Genomic DNA, 12505 nt, shown 5'->3' with positions numbered 1-12505 from the left:
AAAGATCCACATTCACGCTGGACTGGATGATGAGGTTTTTATTACAGTTGCTGCAAATGAATGAGTCTCAACACATGGTTAGCCTTCTCTTCTGGCTTTGATATCTTTGATCGTTTGCAGCTCGTTGTAGACTGCCTTAAACATATCAAAGAGCTATCTTTTCAGTTTACATAAAATATATTTTAGAATATCAACCATCACAATACATTTTTACATCTATTTTAACAAGATACTTTTAACAAGAGATCGTGTAGTGTTTTTTCATTAACGTTTACAATGAATTCAACACATTTTTCTTTAGTCTGAATTTTAACCAACATCATCCTTTTTATAACCAACATCATCCTTTTTATATATACTGAGTAAATATGAGAAAATAGAAATAATAACAATAATGAGTATAAAAACGGGTACAATCTACCTGCAAATGAATGAGTCAGAACACGTGGTTAGCCTTCTCTGCTGGCTTTGATCTACAAGGTGAATTAGCATTTTAGCACAACATGCAAGGTCCGGTAAAACTAACATAAAAGGCGACAGAAACAAAATGAAAATAAATGCAAACAGCTTGACAACATCAATCACATTAATGTGCATGTTGAGAGTTTTGTCAGCTGTGGTTTTAATGTTTAAAATTTACTTTTTTGCGGAGCACCAAAGGATCGTGTCTTACCGTTGACAGCTCGTTGTAGACTGCCAAAAACCCCCACCTTCCTGTCGCAAAGTCTAAAGCCAAACCAAACCTTACCACATACCAGCAGGTGGCATGTTGGACTCATCATTGCAGGACACTTATACAGAAACTACACAACATATTTCAGCAGGAATTTAAATAAAACAAAAGTTATTATTACACCCGTGATAGATAGATAGATAGATAGATAGATAGATAGATAGATAGATAGATAGATAGATAGATAGATAGATAGATATGTAACCGCGGTGTACTTGTCCCACCAAAGATCCACATTCACGCTGGACTGGATGTTGAGGTTTTTATTACAGTTACTGCAGATGAAATGAGTCACAACATTAGCTTTTCTGCTGGCTTTGATCTCTTTGATCTCGTTAGCAGCTCTCTCTGTAGACTGCCCAAAAGCATATCAAAGAACTTTCTTTTCAATTTACATAAATATATTTTAAAAACATGCATTTCAGGTGAATTGGCCGGTCCAAATTGTCCCTAGGTGTGAATGAGCGAATGAGTTGTCCGTCCCTGTGTGCCCTGCGATTGGCTGGCAACCAGTTCAGGGTGTCCCCTGCCCACTGCCCGGAGATGGCTGGGATGGGCTCCAGCCCCCCCCCCGCGACCCTAATGAGGATAAGCGGTACGGCTGATGAGATGAGATGAGATGAGATATTTTAAAATATCACAATACATTTTTACATCCATTTCAAGAAGATACTTTTTACAAGTATAGTGGATTTTTAACGTTTACAATGAATTCAACATATTTTTCTTTAGTCTGAATTTTAACCAACATCATCCTTTTTAATATATATGAGAAAATAGAAATAAGAACAATAATGAGTATAAAAACGGATACAATTTACCTGCAGATGAAATGAGTCACAACATTAGCTTTTCTGCTGGCTTTGATCTCTTTGATCTCTACAAGGGGAATTAACATTTTAGTAAAACAGAAACAAAACGAAAATAAATCCAAACAGCTTGACAACATCAATCACATTACTGTGCATGTTGGGAGATTTGTCAGCTGGGGTTATAATGTTTAAAATTAACTTATTTTGTGGAGCACCAAAAGATGTGTCTTACCGTTAGCAGCGCTCTCTGTAGACTGCCAACAAACCCCGCCTCCCGGTCACATGTCAGAAGCCAAAGCCTAGCCCCACCCCATACCAGCAGGTGGCATGTTGGACTCATCATTGCAGGACACTTACCAAAAACTATACACATATTTCAGCAGGAATTTCAATGAAACAAAAGTTATTATTACACCCGTTACAGACAGACAGACAGATAGATAGATAGATAGATAGATAGATAGATAGATAGATAGATAGATAGATAGATAGATAGATAGATAGATAGATAGATAGATAGATAGATAGATAGATAGATAGATAGATAGATAGATAGATAGATAGATAGATAGATAGATAGATATTCATTTTCTATTAAAACTACCAGGAGAATCAAGCAATGTTCATTTTTATACTGAAAACGTTGATTATTTTTTTACCAAAAAAATTGCTACAAAATTAAAGTTATTTTCATACAACATTACAATATTTTTTGGGAATGGTGGCAACTTAAATGTTTGCAGATATGTTTTTAAGTGATTACATTGTCTAAGACTGGTACTCAACTGGTGGGTTAGGAACATAAAGTAGGTCACGGACCGCTTTTCAGTGTGTCCTTGGCAAAATATTGCTGAGCATAGGAAAAGGCGCACTTGTTTGATTGGGATTTTGTTTTATTTCCTTTTCCTGCCCAGAATAATGGGTCCCAAGAAAGTTAGTGTTAAAGGTAGGGGGGAATGATGGTGTACGAGTGTGTGCCATTGAAGCGCTGCTGGAAGGTACAGTAGCGTACCGATTTTAAAAACGTTATATTTTTAGCTTTTTACCACTATATTACCAGTACTCTTTGTCAACTAAACATTGAAATAATCATCAATGCTTGGGTACACAGTCTATTAATATTTTAAATTTCTTCTAATATGTGGCTATTTTGGGCAGCACGGCGGCGCAGTGGTTAGCGCATATGCGGCACAGTTCATGTCATGGGAACCTCCTGCGTGGGTTCACATCCAGCTCCAGACTTCCTGTGCGGAGTTTGTATGTTCTTCCCGTGCTTGCGTGGGTTTCCTCCGGGCACTCCGGTTTCCTCCCACATTCCAAAAACATGCATTTCAGGTGAATTGGCCGGTCCAAAATTGTCCCTAGGTGTAAATGAGCGAGCGAGTTGTCTGTCCCCGTGTGCCCTGCGATTGGCTGGCAACCAGTTCAGGGTGTCCCCTGCCCACTGCCCGATGATTGCTGGGATGGGCTCCAGCACCCCCGCGACCCTACTGAGGATAAGCGGTGCAGCTGATGAGATGAGATGTGGCTATTTTAAAGCAGTTTTATGGGGTCGTTTTTACGTGTGTCATGTATATACTGTACTTGAAGTCTATTTGGTTTTGCTGGTCATTTTGTTTAGGGAATAAAAGTAATTATATTCTACTATATCTACTTTAAACTGCACAATCCTTTGAGAAGTGGAGTTTTGTTATCTTGATTTAGGTCACATTTTGCCATTTGGGTGGGATGGTGGGTACGTAAGTCAGAGCAATTGAGAACCAGTGGTCTAAAAATAGAGTTGGGTAGTTGCGAGCTATATTTACTCCGTTACATATACTAGAGTGACTTTTGAGACATTTTGTGCTTCTGGGTGATTTTTAAAATCATACTTTTTACTTTTACTCCAGTCGATTTGTGAAGAAGACACTGTACTCTTACTCTGCTACAGTAGGCTACATTAGCTCGTTACTTAAATCCCCTCCACGTAAATACGTGCATTTCTCCTTAGTTTGTTTACTTGTCTGAGTCCCATGTCCCCCGTGTGAGCGGCCCAGTATTACAAGCTAGACAGGTAGCAAACTGTCTGTGTGTGATCCGCCAAGAGAAAATTAACTGCACAGTAATCTAACTTAGACTTTATTAATTATATTTTATTTACTTTACCTTTTCAAAAGGTTGCTATTTTATTTTTAGAAACATGCTGAGTTTTATTGCACTATTCGTAGCCCAGATGCGCGTTTATTGTTTTTTTTAATCTTTAACATAAACATGAAATCAAAGATTGGATTTCTTAATTCAATTTCCTTAAACTGATTAAAGACCGAGTGAAAACATACGTTGACCTGGAAAGGGGTGGGCGCCACCAGGCTGTACTTGCCCAAGACACACCACAGGAAATGGTGCCCCTACGACCCTAGTGGTTGAGGGATCCAACCAACCAAAGTCTTTATTAAGTATTTATTCTGGAGTGGCATGTTTAATATAATTGTAAACTATGTGCACTACATTATTATCAATGACAATAAAGACGATTCCAACCAATTCATTATTATAGTTCCCGGTGCACAAATCCTTAACCGCCATGGTCGTCAGGGCAACGCTAAACTGTTGTGTGTCTTGGGCAAGTACAGCCTGGCAGTGCCCATTTCTCTCCAGGCTGGTTTTTGAATAAGGGTTTGCCTCCCCACATGTAACAGACATTACTGGCTTCCATGGGTACCAGAAGCAGCAGAAGCTCTTATTCAAATGTGAATTTTATCTATCAACTTATTTTGTAATTTTGTTGCTTCACTGAGACCTTTCTTTTTATCAAATCTCCTAGATTATAAAAGCATAAAGAGTGTGGTAATCCAAGAACATTGGCAAACTTAATATCACACAGAGTTAAGGTTTCTTAATTTTTTCATGTAAAGGTTTTCAGTTTTTCCTTGCCCTCATGTAGGTTCAAGGGATGGTGCAATAACAGTCTGTATAGCCCTTTGAGACTTGTTGTGATTAAGGGCTATACAAATAAACATGACTTGACATTTTAGGCCCAACCAGAATTTCCTTTCATGCTCAGACTTAAGAGATAAACTCTGCCTCAAGCGCACTTGTGACCTTGAGCCTTCACCTGACTTAAGAATCTTTGACCGCAAACTGAACAACAAAGAGGATATTTACCGGTGTGAGTACTCGTATGTTTTCTTAAACTCTGCTTATGGCTGAATTTTTTACCGCAAACAGAGCAGGAAAAAGGTTTCTCCCCATTATGAATTAGTGTGTGTGATTTTAAGTGCCCGATCCGGACAAAACTTTTCCCACACACTGTACAGTTAAACGGTTTCTCACCAGTGTGGATTTTTGAGTGGCTTCTTAAGCTTGCTTTTACAGTGAATTTTAGCCCACAAATTAAGCAGGCAAATGGCTTCTCGCCAGTGTGGGTTCTTGAGTGTCTGTTTAATTTCCCATTCACAGTGAATCTTTTACCACAAACCGAGCAGGCAAACGGCTTCTCACCAGTATGGATTAGTGTGTGTGATTTCAAGTTTCCTTTTTCGGTGAAGGTTTTACCACAAACTGAACAGTTGAAAGGATTGTCACCTGTGTGGGTTCTTGCGTGGCGTTTTAGGTGTTGCTCCAAAATTCTATTGTACTTTTTTCAGATTAACTTTGAGGTCAACTCATGTTTATTTGGATAACCCCTAACGCACAGTCAAAAAATCCAGGAACGTTTCCTCAATACAACCAACACCAGGGATATGTGGAAAGGCATTCAGGCCATCACCAAATACAAGCCAACCACCGCCCCAGTGCAGGACACTAGCATGGACTTTCTGAATGACCTCAACAAATTCTTTGGAAGGTTCGAGGCACAAAACGGCACCCCTGCAGCGAAAGCGGTTCCAAATCAGGACGAAAGAGCACTCCATCTGGACTCAACTGACGTGAGAAAGACCCTGAGAGGGGTCAACACAAGGAAGGCTCCAGGCCCGGACAACATTCCGGGGCGGATACTTAGGGAGTGCGCCGATCAGCTGGCTTGTGTACTAACAGACATTTTCAACACCTCGCTAGACCAAGCCAAAGTACCATCATGCTTCAAAATTGCCAACATCATCCCTGTGCCAAAGAAACCCCAGATCTTATCATTCAACGATTACCGGCCCCTTGCACTGACTCCTATCTTAATGAAGTGCTTTGAGAGACTGGTTAAAGGGCACATCACCTCCAGTCTCCCCTCCTCATTCGACCCCTTTCAGTTTGCCTACCGGACAAACCGCTCCACCAGGGATGCCATCTCCTCTGCGCTTCACCTGAGCCTGACACACCTAGAGGAGAAGAACACCCATGTGCGGATGCTGTTCCTGGACTTCAGTTCAGCATTCAACACCATCATCCCACAACATCTGGTAGACAAAATGAGACTCCTGGGTTTCAACACCCCCCTGCGGAACTGGCTGCTGGACTTCCTCAGTGACAGACCCCAATCAGTGCGGATAGGTCAGAACCTCTCAGTGTCATCTACCTCAGCACGGGCTCCCCCCAAGGCTGTGTCCTGAGCCCCTTGCTGTTCACCTTGATGACACACGACTGCGTCCCTAGGTCCGCCACGAACCACATCGTGAAGTATGCTGACGACACAACAGTGGTGGGCCTCATCAGGGACGACAACGACCTGGCCTACAGAGAGGAGGTGGAGCATTTGGTGGGCTGGTGCAGGGACAACAGCCTGGTCCTGAATGTTGACAAAACTAAAGAGATCATTGTCGACTTTAGGAAAAACCAGCCCAACCATGCCCCACTTTGCATCAACAACAAGGCTGTGGAGGTTGTCAGCAGTATCAAGTTCCTAGGGGTGCACATTACAAACAAACTCACCTGGTCCGTGAACACTGCATCACTGGTTAAGAGGGCACAGCAGCGCCTGTACTTCCTGCGGAGGATGAGGAGAGCCCACCTGCCCCCACCCTCCCTCATCACATTCTACATGGGCACCATAGAGAGTATCCTGACCAGCTGTATCTCTGTGTGGTGTGGAGGCTGCAGCGCTACCGACTGGGGTAGTGTGAGGAGGGTAACGAGGACAGCAGAGAAAATAATCGGGTTTACACTTCCCTCCATTCAGGACATTGGCCAGAAGTGCTGCCTATCCCATGCTAAGAACATTATCGGGGACCCCTCTCACCCCCATCATGGACTGTTCACTCTGCTAGCCTCTGGGAAGAAGTACTGCAGTGTGCGGTGCAGGACCACCAGGTTCCGCAGTAGTCTAGTCCCCCTGGCCATTAGACTGTTAAATGGTCAATCTAACATATAGTTAACCTAAATCTAAAAGGCTGCTAATCTGACTTTTTGCACTACTGGCAGTTCTTTATAGCTTGCCACTCCTTGCACATTTGCTCTCTGCACTATTGTACTTACAGCGTTATTGTTACAGTGTTAATGTTACTGTTTGCCTGACTTGTTAACCTGACTGCCCATTTTGCACATCCGGTTAGCTACTCCTCTTGCACTATCGGCACTATGGTAAAATACTATACGTAGCCATAATACAATACAACTTTTACTTATATCTGTACATTCAAGGAAACTGTGCAGGTCAGATGTATCGACATTTCGTTCTGTATACACGTGTACTAAAATGACAATAAAGTAGATCTGAATCTGAATCTGAATCTGAATCACAAGGACTCTCAAAGGGCTGTACAGATCAAAGACTAGCGCAAACTACAGACTATTATACCACACTTAAGCCAGTTTTGTGAATATTTTGCCTATTTATCCTAATATTTTTACGTATTGTTCCTTTTTAAGTCTTACAAGGTCCCTGCTTCGGTACTGGGTGGAAACATACTGTATGATGGCCTGGGGAGGGTTGAGCGCCACCAGGCTGTACTTGCCCAAGACACACCACATGAAGTAGTGCCCCTACAATCCTCGTGGTTGAGGGATCTAACCAACCAACCAACCAACCAACCAAAGTCTTTATTAAGTATTTATCCTGGAGTGGCATGTTTAATCTCATTGTAAACTATGTGCACTATGGTCACTATCAATGACAATAAAGACGATTCTAATTCTATTTACCAATGTCGGCAACATTTAAGAACACATCGATAGCTCAAAAACAGGAACTCACTTGTGCTTGATTTATTTATCTGATTTATACTATTATGTTCTTGTTTATTAAAGTACTTGAATTCACCTTGATTATTTAAATATTTTTCTAAATTATAAAATTAATTTTATTGTTGATTGGATGAACTTTGGTGATCTGATTAAATGGCTAGAAAAAAAAACCGTTTCTTCGGTCTTGAGTAGTTTTTTCACCAAGGAAGACTTTTTTTAAGTAACTATTTGGATGACTACTTTTGACTTCTACTTGAGTCTTATTATTCTGAAGTAACAGTATAATAAGCAGGTAGGCGGCTTGCATGGCTGTCTCCCTATTGGTGTGTGAGTATGTGTGTGGATGGGTAAGTGTGAAGCACATTGTAAAGCGCTTTGGGAGGTCTTCATTGACTTGAAAAGCGCTAAATAAATGCAGACCATTTACCATTTGCTTATATATGGATTCTCTAGCCATTTCTAAGAGCCACTTTCAACATAAAAATGGTGCTCGTAAATGGTGTTGGGGAGGAAAAATATCGATTTACACATTTACTTTGTCAGTTCTGGCCTGTATATAAATATGTATATAATTTTTTTTTTAAGTCACATTTTAGTAGACTAGCAATTATTGGTGGTGGTGTAACTATGACAGTCGCACCACGTAATTTTCTGTTGAGTGTTTTCCAGGCATGTCGTTGTGAACAGTCAATAATAATGCATTTCACACACTTTGCACATATAATCACAAATGCAAATCACTTTTTGGGGCAGTTTCTTTAATATGGAGCTTTCATGTAGTGTAATAATATTGTAATAAAACTTCTGCTAATCTGTAATTGCTCATACTCCCGAAATACTGTGCAACTCGGTTATACATCATTGAAAATAATATAACACATTTACGGGTAAATAAATTCCGTATACGTCTAATTTTATAGGCTGTACAGTTTCAAAGTACAAAATAAATACAACGTGACATTTAAAAAAAAGCACAATGGAGGAAAGAGTGAAAAATAGCACTCACATTTGTTATTTGGCACAGGTATAACAAAGAATGTGCATGTGTCCCAGAGTTAAAAGTGACACAACTTTTGCAGTGGTATTTGCGTAAACCTGAGATTCTACTAGTTTTTTAACCTTATGTTATTGACAAATACGAAAAAAAAGATTTGCTTTGCACATAACCTTAAACCTGTTTCCCATATAATTCTTTAAATAAAAAACATCATATTGGGACCATTCTGTTGCTGTTCTGTGCTTGCATGCCTCACCCTGTATATAATTTCCAATATCAAAATCCCACCATTTTAAAAAGACATTTAAAAAAATAAAAAAAGGATTGCGCTTTGTGAAGACAGAATAAGTGAGAAAGTTCACCACACACTCAAACAAGCAAGTAAACGGGTCCAACCACAACTTTTGTTTTCAAAATGTCAAAAAGGGACTAGCTAGAAGTTTTACTGGTATGTGACCGTTTTAAAGGGAAAAAAAAAGTATTTTTAGCGCTTAAGTATTTATTTACATGAGAACATTAAAAGGACCGTGTGCATCATTTAGCGCCTCCTGTTGCAAAAATACAGCGAAATTTAGTGGTCAAGGAATCCACAATGTCCATTGAAAGTCGTTTCTTAAGTCAGTTCTTCGAGTTGAGTTGGATGTGATATCATATGAGAATAAAATTGTATTTTCAATGAGATGAAACCTACAGACGAACAAGTTTGACACAAAGAGCCGAAATATTTAACTGTAAGAATCAAAGAGCCACTCCACGCACTGACCTGCCATGACAGACAGACACACACACAAACACGCACAATTAAAAACATATTATTTCCCATAACACACTCCTCTCCTTTTAATACAACAGGTATCGTTCTTGTGTTGATTTCAAGGAAAGTGTCCACCCTCAATACACAAAAAAACTAAACATGAAACAAGGCAAAGAGCCACAGTATATAGAAAATATGATGAGGCAAAGAGCCGCATTCTTATAGGCCAAGAGCCGCATGCGGCTCTAGAGCCACATTTTTGCCACCCCTTCTATAGATGAGCTTTAATGGTTAAAAACTGTATATTTACTATTCCGTTGTTATGCCAATTTTAAAGGTGCCTTAAAGGGACAGCGTGAAAAGTTTGATCACTAGATGTTGCTGTACGGTGTAGTGCTAAAAAGCACAATGAAGAATACAAACTACAGACACTCAATGTGACCAAAATGCAACATTTTCTTCTTTTCTTTTCCAGCTTTTTTGATTATTTATTTATTACCATTAGCAGCACAATTATGTTAGCTCCCTTGAGGTGAGGCTCCCAAAAGAAACCTTTGTTGTTAATCTTATTATCATTAAAGCTAAATTCTACATAGACAATATCATGAAGGTGGCAGGTTTGATTCCCAGCTCCTACGTGTTATATGTCGAAGTGTCCTTGGGCAAGTCACTCATTGCCATTCAATGTTAAGTAAAACAATAAATTTTGTCCATTAAGCTTTCCCACAAACAGAATGCCATAAAGACTATTTGTAAAAATGTTGGTATTACACAACTTGGGTTTCCCCCCTGGTATGTTTGCTCAATTGTACTTGCATTTTGGATTGTTTGTCCAGTTTGGTTATAATATTGATGCAACATTGCTGTGAAATTTCTGTATGGAAGCGTATATGCGTTTTGTTCAATAAAGTACAGTTTTAAAAGGTGAGGCTCAGGTTGCGTAAGCTAAATGTAAATTTTTAGACCCATGAGTATTGAAAAAAATGCATGTTTGTTTTTTATGTCATGCATCCCTGCTCATTATTTAAATCAAATTTGCTTTTTCACTACATGAAGGGGTTTTTTACCACTAGGAGGCGCAAATTATGACACATTATCCTTTGAAGTAGCCCTGGGTAGTTTCAGAACATCTGCTCAAATATAATAAATGTAAGGCTAACACTACTTTTATCCATAGAAATAATGTGTTTCTGTAAAAAAGAAAAAAAAACACTCTGAAAATAAAATTTGATTTAGCAAAAATATACAAATTTATAAACTGTAGTTGTGTGAAACTGTCACTAGGAATCTGAAGTTGTTTGTCTGTTGCTGTAGCAGACATGTGATTTAGCACCATTTAATGAAATATATTTTTGTTTTTGTACTGAGAAAGATACGTATGGTCGTGTTTCAAAAATTTATTCCACCAGTAAATATTAATACCTCTAATTGAGCTACACCTCCAAAATTGTTTTTACAAGTACAGTGATACATGAGTACTCGACCATAATCCCTTCGGGATCTGTGTTTGAACACCAAATTGTTAGAGTACTGAAACCTTTTTCGCACATGAAGTAATGGTATTTGTTTTTGATCTGTACCTAGGTATTCCTAAATAACAAAAATATAAATAAAACGTGCACCTAAACAATACTTTTTACGGAATTTGAAACTTTGTTCCTTGCCGGCGCCATCTTTTGGCTCGTGTCATCATTGCAGCCTGCGTCAAGCCTCTAATGTTGCACGTGCAAGTACGTGCATTTCTTAGACGGGCTCGAATAAACTCTTTTTTTTTTTCATTTTTGGGAGTTTGGGTTGGCATTTGGTCTCTATTTGAACAAGCCTTTTTTATTTCACCATTTTCATGTTACACTAACAAAAAACTGTGGTGACGAGCATAAAATCACTCTCCACCTCCCCATTCCCCTAAATCATTCTCTTATTTCTCAATCATTTCCTTCTTTAACCAGGTGGTCGTTTTAAATTTAGCCGTTTCCTTCCCCTTATAACTAACTTTCTTGGGACTAAAAGTAAGATTCGGCCTAAAAAAATCCAACCGGACACGACCCCATCCGAGGGTATAAAATCCCGAACCAACCCAAACCCGACAGATTAACTTGATTTGAGCAACCCAGCTTGAAAATGTATTTATCTGAGTGGGAAGAAAGGTAATTTTGTCCGTCTCTGACAACGCAAAGCTCATCTATACGTGCGCAGCATGTATGATACTCTGTTGAACTCGCAAACGTGATTTTTGCTGTTTCCGACAAAAAACGACTTGACAGAGACAGCAAAAATCACTCTTCCGCTAATCTTTTTGACTTTGTTCGTCTCTGTGTTTGAATCCTGTTTTTTTTTGTTTGAACACAGCAGCAGAAAGTACTCTAATTTTTGGGTCGAATACAAATTTGTTCAAATAGAGAGTCTCGGGTTGCAACAACAAATCAACAAAATCGATTATCAAAAATGTTAGCATCAAATGTCATCATTGATTCCTTGTGTAGCCCGAGCCACTCAGCACGTGAATTCGATACAAATATTAGAATGCATTGAATTTTGTCTTGAGTTGACGACAAACTTGTAGTAGCACTTTGGTCCTACAGGGGGTGCTTCGAGACCACATTTTGATGCACAGATCCTCTTGATCAAAATCCAAATGAATTTTTATAGCACTCTTCAGACACCGAAAAGCAACTTAAAGTGCTGTAAAAACCTTCAATATATTATAAGATGACATCCAACAAAGTACTCGCATTTTCCTTTGATATTCATATTTGCAGGTGTATAGCAGACATTTGTATGTATTTTTGTTTATTGTTAGGCTATTTGACATACACTTGGCTGGTTTACTTATTTTATGTAATAGAATTCAGTTGTTTTGTGCATTATTTTTCAGCCCAAAATTTGAATAGAGAATGAAATTATATTCTTTTTAAATAAAATCATATTGATCAAGTAATAAAAAAATAATAATAGACCAATTCATCAATTGTTAAAATATGTAACCGTGAGTTGCAGCCCAGCTCAGTAGCCTAGATGGTAAGGCGCCCGCTTTAAGACTGGGAGGTCGGTGGTTCGCGCCCCGGCCGAGTCATTCCTAAGACTTAAAAAGTGGTCGGCGGCGCCCTCTGTTGGCT

The sequence above is a fragment of the Urocampus carinirostris genome, chromosome 11, assembly GCF_059441175.1.
Source record: "Urocampus carinirostris isolate Australia breed hairy pipefish chromosome 11, RoL_Ucar_1.0, whole genome shotgun sequence".
NCBI classification, from domain to species: Eukaryota; Metazoa; Chordata; class Actinopteri; order Syngnathiformes; family Syngnathidae; genus Urocampus; species Urocampus carinirostris.
This window is presented reverse-complemented; position numbering follows the sequence as displayed.